We start from the raw sequence: 9,333 nt of genomic DNA, 5'->3' as shown, positions 1-9,333 counted from the left end.
AAATTGAAGGTCAGATCAGACTTTTCCAAATCGAAGCAAGAGGTACGATTTCTTTGTTTCTGTCATTCATTTCTTATGGAAATAAGAGGATTTCCTTGAAAATAAAATATGAAAATTATAGGTGTATCCCGAATTATCCTCATTTGTTGCATCACAACATTTTCCCAACATTTTTGTAACATATATCCCAACGTATTTGTAAAGTGGTGCATCACAACATTTTCCTAAGGCACATCCCAACATTTTTGTAAAAACATCCCAACTTATTTGTATAGTGCATTCCAACATTTTCCTACAACTTATTTGTAAAGTGCATTCCAACATTTTCGTAAGGTGAATCGTAACATTTTCCTAAGGTGAATCCCAACATTTTCATTTTCCTAAGTTGCATCCCAACATTTTCCTATGGTGAATCCCAACATTTTCATTTTCCTAAGGTGCATCTGAATATTTTCCTACGGTGAATCCCAACATTTTTCTAAGATGCATCCCATCTTTTCTAACCTAGCCTTAAACCTTCTTCCCTTCTTCTTCATTTTCCTTTCCCTTCTTTTCCATCTTTATTTATTCGAAATTCAAACCCTAACCCTCAGACCTTCCTTCTTCCCTTCGTCTTCTTTTTCACCTTAGACTGTCGTTCTTCACTTCTTCTTCTTCACCTCAGACCGTTGTTCTTCACTTCTTCTTCTTCACCTCAGACCACTGTTGGTACTATTTCTTTCTTCCCTTTTAGAGAGAGAAAGGAAGATAGCCGTGCATGGCTTTTAGAGAGAAAAAGGGAGATAGCCGTGTGTAACGTATTTTAGAAATAATATTTAACATTTATATAAATATATATATGAAATACAATATTTAAAGCTTTAAAGAAGGGTGGTAAAAAATTAGTCACCTAATTTTTTTAATTGATGTGGCACATTTGGTGGGTTTGGTTGTCGCCGTCCTACACCATAAGCTTAGAAAGAGTGCGCATTAAGGCGAGGGCCAAGTTTTACATTTATAGAAGCCACTCCTACCTTCACTAAAAATATAGTTAGGGTGAGTAGGGATCGTCCCAAGGGATTGGAGTCGAATTTGGTTGTGGAATCACAATTAGGGTTAGTAAGTCGAGTAATCAAACAAATAGTTGGTTGGTTGATTAAACTAAAGACCAATTTAAACTAAATAATTGAATGCAATAAAGAGTAAGTAAGAGAGAGAAATCTTGGGGTTTAGAGTTCACCACCAAACAATGCTTTTCTACACCCTTAACAAGTGACTAATGAGGGAAATGTGTGTTGCAATATTGATGTGTGTTTGTTTGGTTGATTCAATTAGCAAGGGTGACCATTTAAGCATACATTGTCTAATTAATATGTAAAAAGCACAATATATCTAATAATTAAGTATATATTGTCTAAATAGCATGTGAAAAGCACAATATATCTAACAAGTCATTAATCCTTTCATTAAGCTCACAAGCCAAATACACCATAAGGTTAGAGACATATGCTACTTGCATTCAAAAGTATGGAACATCAAACAATAAGCATGATTGTCATCCCATCTAACAACTATGCTACCACTACACTACAATTAAGCTAATGACATGAAATTAAACTAATTAAGCTAAGGGAGAGGCACAATTCATAAAAAAATGAGTATGAACCATCTAGAAAATTACAAGAGTGTTCCATTAAGCACAATGTTTTGACAATCTCTAGATCTATGGCATTAATACACATAGACATGCACCAATAACACAAGAAATAGAGACAAACACAAGAACATCTATTCTAGCATACATAGACATATGGATAGAATGAAATGATCAATTGGAAGCATTAAACTACATAAATCATTGAATAAACAAGATCTATATATATAAAAGTGCCAAAACATGTATTACAACACTAATCCCTCAATAATACACAAAATCAAGATGTCAAAAGCATGCTTGGGGCTAACTCTAGCCCCAAGAGAATGTCTAGCCACTCATGGTAATACTTCTCCAACCCTCAAGTGCTAACTCTATGGTAGAGATTTGCTTCTTGGTTGATGAAGAGTCTCCAATAATGTCTTTAGCCTCCTCCTCTTCTAAGCTTTCTCTCCAAGAGTTCTACAAGGTATGATATGATATGATGTGATATTATAGAAAAAGTAATCCTTATCCTTATATAGGTAGGTCAAATGATACCCAAAATAAGCTGGGGTCGTACAACAAATATTCCCCAATGATTGGATAAAGGATAACTTTTTGTGAGCTGGAAATTTAACTTTTTCGCACTGGAGGAAGTTCAATCGATCGAAGCTTGGATTTTGATCGATCGAACATGGCTGAGATCGATCCTCAATGGCGGTGTTTTTTGGATAAAAACAAATCTGAGATATTTTGAAGATATTTTTGGGAAAAGGACAAAAGTGGTTGGTAGGGTGGTACAACTAGATAAGATCAATCATTTGGATAAGGACAAGGTAGTTCGATCGATCGAAGAATGATGTTGGATCGATCGAACTTTTGAGATCTCTGAAAATGTCATCATAGCTCTGATCCATCTTGAAGTGCTGAGATCGATCATGTTGGATCGATCGAACTTTGATCTGAGATAGATCGAAGATGTTGATTTCTACCTTTTTCTTCCGTTTGCTTCCACTTGACTCCTTTCTTTGATTCATCTCAGAATTGCTTCATTTCTGCTATTGTTTAGCTGAGTTTGCTTACTTTCGGGATAAGTGCCTGAAAATGGAAATAATATGAAATCAATCTAAAACGGTAAAGTAAGATAGATAAAGGTATTAGAATGCCTAAGCTTAAGGGGTTTAAATACGCACTTTTCAGCGTTCATCACACCTCCAAACTTAAATATTGCTAGTCCCTAGCAATGAACTAGAAAGTAAAGGAATAAAATGAACAACTTTACAAGTATGAATTTAGAAAATAATAAATGGATAACGCCACTTTCGTAGGGAACATGATTGCACTTAGCACATGCAACAAGTCTTTTAAACCCCTAGGTTACTCCTAGTGGAAGAGTGAAGTCTCATGAAGGTTTCCAGAAATGATACCCACAAACATTAAGCTCATTCTTTCTAAAGAGATACCAATATTGCAAACAAGTATTGGGAGAAAACTACCTTAAGTATGCAATTTTTCAAACATTTCTAAACAATCTCCCAAAATCTCAACTTCAAGCAAGTAAGTATGGTTCTCCACACATCAAGAAAATGATCATGCAAATCAAAACAACTCTAGAAAACTTCTGAGTGGACCGGCATCAAATATGTTTCTATCTAAGCCAACTAAAGAATTAATCACATCCTTACCCTCGAACAAACACACAAATCTAGTACTGATCATCAAGACAAAAAGTGGACCTTTTATTAAAGCTTTATTCATCTAGGTGCGCTTTTTCTTTTTACTCAATTTTTATTTATTTATTTATTTATTTTTTATAGCATCAAAGATGGAAGCATGGTGCAATGTGTTGATCTATTAAGCTTTCTAGCGATTCATGAGGTCGAGCATTAGGTCAATGACTCCCAAACCAGACAGCTTTAGGGTATTAGGCGTTCAAACACCCCTACGGACTTACAAGCTCAAATCAACTAGGCTACAAATCAAGACAACCTCTATCTAATTATTTCCCACTTCTCACCTTTTGGGAGAAGTCCTCACTTTTTTTTTTTTTTGAATTCAATTATTAACCTAGAGTTTGGGCCCTCCACCTTTCGGCGCGAGAAGTTCAGTGCTTGATGAGGCTAGAATCCCGGTTACTTAGTGAAATGGGGTTGTTATCCACCTTTATCAAGAATGAAAGCTTTCAATGCACTACTAATCCAATTGGGATATAACCAATTCAATAATCAACAAAGCATGTACCCCACAAATGAATGTTAGTGTGCGCCGGTGCTAATGTAGAATCCTAAAGTGAATCTCAAAACAATCACAAAATCAAGATTATGTGGACCACAAGTGTAAGCAAGATATCAATCTTTCAAAAAATTTACTCCTAAATGGCATCCATAAGGCATACAAGGAGTATTGGACTCTTAAGTCAAGCAATTTTTAAATTTTAAGCAATATAGTCTTCAAAAGATCAAAATCATAGCTAGATATGGACCAATCATAGAAAATCTCTCAAATACACAAGTCATGCTCAAAATTTTGAAGTTTAAAGCTAACACTGTAACATACACCATTACCCCGAAACTTAAACGGCACAATGTCCTTAATGTGCAAAGAGAACAAAAGGAAAGAGCATACCGGTGCAATTAAGGCAAAGAATGGTTGGGACTGAAGTATCCAAAGTGGGTGGCATGGCCCCCCCAAACTTGGGATTAACTGTGGTCCTGAAATTTGGCACTCGGATAAACTTATCAGATTACAAAAAGGGATAATTAGTGTACAATGGACATGTAAGTGCAAATGAAATAAAATAGTGAGAGAGGTATAAGGTTGGTCCTGAAAATTATGTAGCAGTCTCTCTCACTGTAGTCACTGTGATGCACCTGATGGAGTCAAACATACAGATATAAGAATATAGCACATGACATCCATAACAAAAACGTATATAAAGAAAATAAAGTATAGAGTACATCAAAAGAGCAAAGCCGACATATCCGGTTGCAAATAATATATAGTGACAAAAATGAAATATAGAGCACAGAGGTGTAGTATAAAAAGATAGAAGAAATTGGAAATCTCATGTGGACGAGGTAGGACGGGCAGGGCGAGCTCTGCGGATATCCTTAGATAAATCTCAGAGTGCAGTTATGACATCCGTGTAGAATGTAGCAAAATCAGCTTGGTGGGCTACAACATCGGCTCGAATGGCTGCAGTATCAGCTCTAATAGCAACCACTGCATCCTCAAGAGCCTGAAGACGCTCTCCATAGCCGGGGGCCACAGATCTGTGACTTTGGAAGCACGGGGGCCACACGAACAGTGGCATGGGCCGATCAACACATCAAATCATCAATCCTTCTCACATAGCATGGCCCATACTCTCACAAATCGAATCAAATCTCAAAAATATATAACCATATATACATATATATATACATATACAAAAAGCTTCAAGTTCCATCAATGGAGGAAATCATCAACAATACATCCTAGATCTAGCATGTAGGCAACATGTATTGAACAAGTTGAAGCTTGAAATCATAAGATGTTGCTCGGATCTTACCTCAAGTCGCGAGAGAAGATAAAAAGAAGATGGAGATGAAAATCAGAGAGGAGAGAGAGAGAATCAACGTTTGGATCTCGCCGGAGATTCGCCGGAGAAGATGATGAAGATGGGTGCACAGTGGTGACGAGAATGAGGGTCAAGGGTTTGGAGGGTTGGATCGATCTAATGAATCGATCTTGAGACCCTCAAGGTCTTATTTTTAAAAAACTTTCCCGATTAGTTCGATCGATCGAACTGAGATTTCAGATTGATTGAACTTTGATGGTCTCTCTTTAAAGTGTTTTTGGAATTTTTGAAAAATTAAAAACTAAAATTAAAAATTAAAAATTAAAATAGAAAATATTTTTGGATTTCTGAAAAATAAAAAAAATTTTGGATTTTTGAAATAAATAAATTAAAATCCCTTTTTTATTATTTTTTTTATTTTTTATTTTATTTAAAAATAAATAAAATCTTTTTGGATTTTTTGGAAAAGAAAATAAAATCAAAATATTTTTGGATTTTTTTTTTTTTTTTTTGAAAATTAAAAAGTCAAATGAAGTCAAACCAAAGTCAAAATAGAGAATTGAAGAACTGAGATCGATCTGAACAAAATGTTCGATCAATCAGAGAGAGAGTAAAAATATGCAGGTTTTTGGTTCAAAAATTTGGTTAATCGTTGGAACTTGCAGATCGATCGAACTTTGAAGTTGGATCGATCGAAGAACTTCAGATCGATCTTGAAATGTTTTCGATCAATGAGACAGAGAGCTGAAATATGCAGGTTAATGCAGGCTCAAAATTTTTCTAACTGTTGGAGCACGAGATCGATCGAACTTTGAAGTTGGATCGATCTAAGGTCTTCTCATCAATTTGAGAATAAGTTCGAACGATGGGACAGAGAGGTGATTTGGATGTAGGTGGAAAATTTTTCTAAGTGTTAGATGCAGGTGGAAGTTCGATTGATCGAACTCTTATTTGAGATCGATTGAACTTATGCAGAATGCTCAATTACAACATAAAAATTAATGCAATCCTAATCACAGTTCGTAGCAATGCATATGAACCAAAAACAAGTATCTAGACTTCGCAAGAAATGAAATTAAAGATAAAAATGAGGGAGGAATAATGTTTTGACACCCTACGAAATGTCGTGCTAGTCTTTAACGTCTCTAGCAAGACGTTGGGCTCTTTTAACCCGGATCAAAGATCTTGTAATGCATCCCCTCCTTGTTAGGGTGATAGATGCTTTGAGCTCCACCCACAAATAGTTCTTTAAAGAACTTGTTGGATTAAGCTCAAGAGAAACTTTTGATCCCTTGTCAATGCAATCACAACCTTTGGGCTTCCATGGCCTTTCAAAGTAAGAATTTGAAACAACACTTTGAGAATGCAAGGCTAAAGATGATCCCTTTGAAGTTTTGGTCATATACAAAAGCTCACTTCCTTAACATTAAAGATCATGACATTTGTCTACAACATTAACCTCTCCTTCATATTTGTCAAATGAGTTGGGTGTGGGATTGAAGATATTCAACTTTACCTTCATGTGGCTAAATGAGATCTTCATTATCCCTGTCCTACAACTGATGTTGGCATTAGCGGTTGCCAAGAAAGGATGGCCAAGGATAACGGGAATTTGGCTTTTAGGATTGGGGACCGGATCCGTGTCAATGACAACAAAATCAATGGGGAAGAAGAATTTGTCAATCTTTATCAATACATCCTCAATTATACCCCTAGGCTTCTTAATGGATCGGTTGGCAAGTTGTAAAACTACCGACGTCAGTTTCAATTCACTTAGGCCTAATTTGACATAAACCGAGTACGGAAGAAGGTTAATACTTGCTCCTAAGTCAAGAAGCGCCTGATTAATGATATGATCACCAAAAATGCATGAAGTAGGAGGTGAACCAGGGTCCTTAAACTTTGTTTAAGTATTATGTCGCAAAATTGAGCTCACTTGCTCGGTCAAAACCACTTTTCTTAGTGCTTGGCTCTTATTCTTCCGCTTTTGGGTGCACAAGTCTTTTAAGAATTTGGCATAAGCTGGAATTTGCTTGATTGCATCCAAAAGTGGAAGGTTGACTTTCACTTGCCTAAACATTTCCATGATTTCATTTGTTTTTACCTTTTGCTTGTCTTTTGAAATGGATCCTTTTAAGGCATCCGGAAATGGGACTTTTGGTTCAAAATTCTTTTCAAAATTTTTCTTTGAAGTTTTTTCAACACAAGAAGTTTTTAAATCACTTTGTTTCAAATCATTTTTCAACAAAATCTGTTCAAACTCATTTTTCGGCAAATCTTTCTTCAAATCATTTTCAAAATCATTTTTCAAATCACATTTTGAAGCTTTCTCATTCACAAGATCATGTATATGCAATGAAGGAGGAATGGGATGTGAAACCGGACGGGTGACAACATGAGGTTGCACCGGTTCACTCTCTTCACTAAACTTTTCAACTTGATTGTCCACAATCCTACCACTCCGCAAGGTAGTCACCGCATTAACATGCCCAATGGTGTGGCCTTCCGATGAGGAATGGGTTTCTACACCACATTGTTGCTTAGGTGGGGCATTCACAAGCATCTTTCCCTTCTCTCTAGCATTAAGAGTGCTTGCTATTTTCCCTACTTGGGTTTTTAGCTTTGCAATGGATTAAGAGTGGGAATGAAGCAATTGTGTGTTAGCCTCTAAAGTGCCCAAAGTATTCAAAACTTTTTCTTCAAAGGCGGGACTTCTAGTATTTCCTTGGGAATAAGATTGGCTGGGAAAATGAGAGTTAGCAAATTAATTCCCTTGTGATTGATAAGGTCTATAACCTTGGGATCCTTGGTTTTGAAGTGGAGGTGGAATGTACTTCCCTTGAAAACTGCCTTGGGAAGGGTTTGAGCCCTCTCCTTGGTTTTTCCAAGAGAAATTTAGATGATTTCTCCAACTTGGATTATAATGAGTACTATAAGGATTGTTCCCTTGGTTCACAAAAGCTGCATTGACTTGTTCATTAGGTTCATTTTGTACTTGTCCATGAGGACAATGAGAAGTAAAATGAAGAACACTAGAACAAGTCATACATGTTTCATTTGATGCACGATGAGAATGGTTAGAGAAGGAAGATACTTGGTTCGCCGAGTTTTGGTTAATCAAAAATTGATCAAACCTTTGAGATAAAGACTTCATTTCGGCGGCTATTTCATTTGAATGGTCGACTTGATGTAAGCTAACACTCTTCCTACCTTGTGAATTTTTACCATTCTTGGATGATAATATTCTATGCAAAGAATTTTCACTCATGCTCTCATAAAGATGCCACACGTCATCCTCATGCCTATCAATGTATGAGCCACCCATGGAAGCATCAACCATGCCTTTGTAATTGTCCGATAAGCTCTCAAAGAAATATTAAACTAATTGTCATTTGGGCATGTCATGATGTGGACACTTCCTAAGCAATTCATTAAAGCATTCCCATGCCTCATGAAATGTTTCTCCATCCCCATGTGAAAATTCCCGAATTGAGGTTCTCATGGCATTGGTCTTAGAAACCGGATAGTACTTCTTTAAGAACTCTTGTTGCATTTCTGTCCAAGAAGTGATTGAAAAAGGCCTGAGATTGTTAAACCAATACTTTGTCTTGTCTTTTAAGATGAATGGAAAAAGTTTGAGTCTTAAGACCTCTTCCGGCATGTCCGTATATTTTACGGTGGAACATACTTCTAGAAACTCATCCAAATGCTTCTAAGGTTCTTCACTTGGAAGTCCATGATAGTTAGGAAGCATTTGAATGGTTTGTGGCTTAATTTCATAGTGATGTGCTCTAAATGGTGGCAATTAAATGCATGTGGTTGCATTATATTCATTAGGCACATAGTGATCTCTTAAAGCAAGTGGAGGATTAGCAATTTGAGGTGCAACATGGGCACCTTGATTTTGATTTCCTTGAATGATAAGAGGTTGTGGAGCATACATTGGCCTTGGCATTCCAAGTGGAACTTGGCCTTATTGTTGTTGTGGTTGGTGAATGAATGGCCTAGGTATGTCTAATGGTGCTTGCATGTTCTCATGATGCACATTTAGATGGAGGATACCTTGTTGGTCTATGTGACCAAGGTCCTCTACAAGCTCTTCATAATGGCCTTCCATTGATGTAACAGATTGGGTAGAACTAGAACTTCCTCTTCCCCT

General features: G+C 36.5%; 1 pseudogene; it reads left to right on the top strand.

The window, feature by feature from the left end:
- Positions 1-8,572: 8,572 nt before the first annotated feature.
- LOC132267944 (small nucleolar RNA R71) lies at positions 8,573-8,671 on the top strand (annotated as a pseudogene).
- Positions 8,672-9,333: the final 662 nt, after the last annotated feature.

This window comes from Cornus florida, unplaced genomic scaffold, assembly GCF_030987335.1.
Source record: "Cornus florida cultivar Cherokee Brave unplaced genomic scaffold, ASM3098733v1 CherokeeBrave_3.0.0_Hap2_Chr07, whole genome shotgun sequence".
In the NCBI taxonomy this organism is placed as follows: Eukaryota; Viridiplantae; Streptophyta; class Magnoliopsida; order Cornales; family Cornaceae; genus Cornus; species Cornus florida.
The sequence above is the reverse complement of the archived record's forward strand: the minus strand, read 5'-3'. Positions and strand labels throughout refer to the sequence as shown.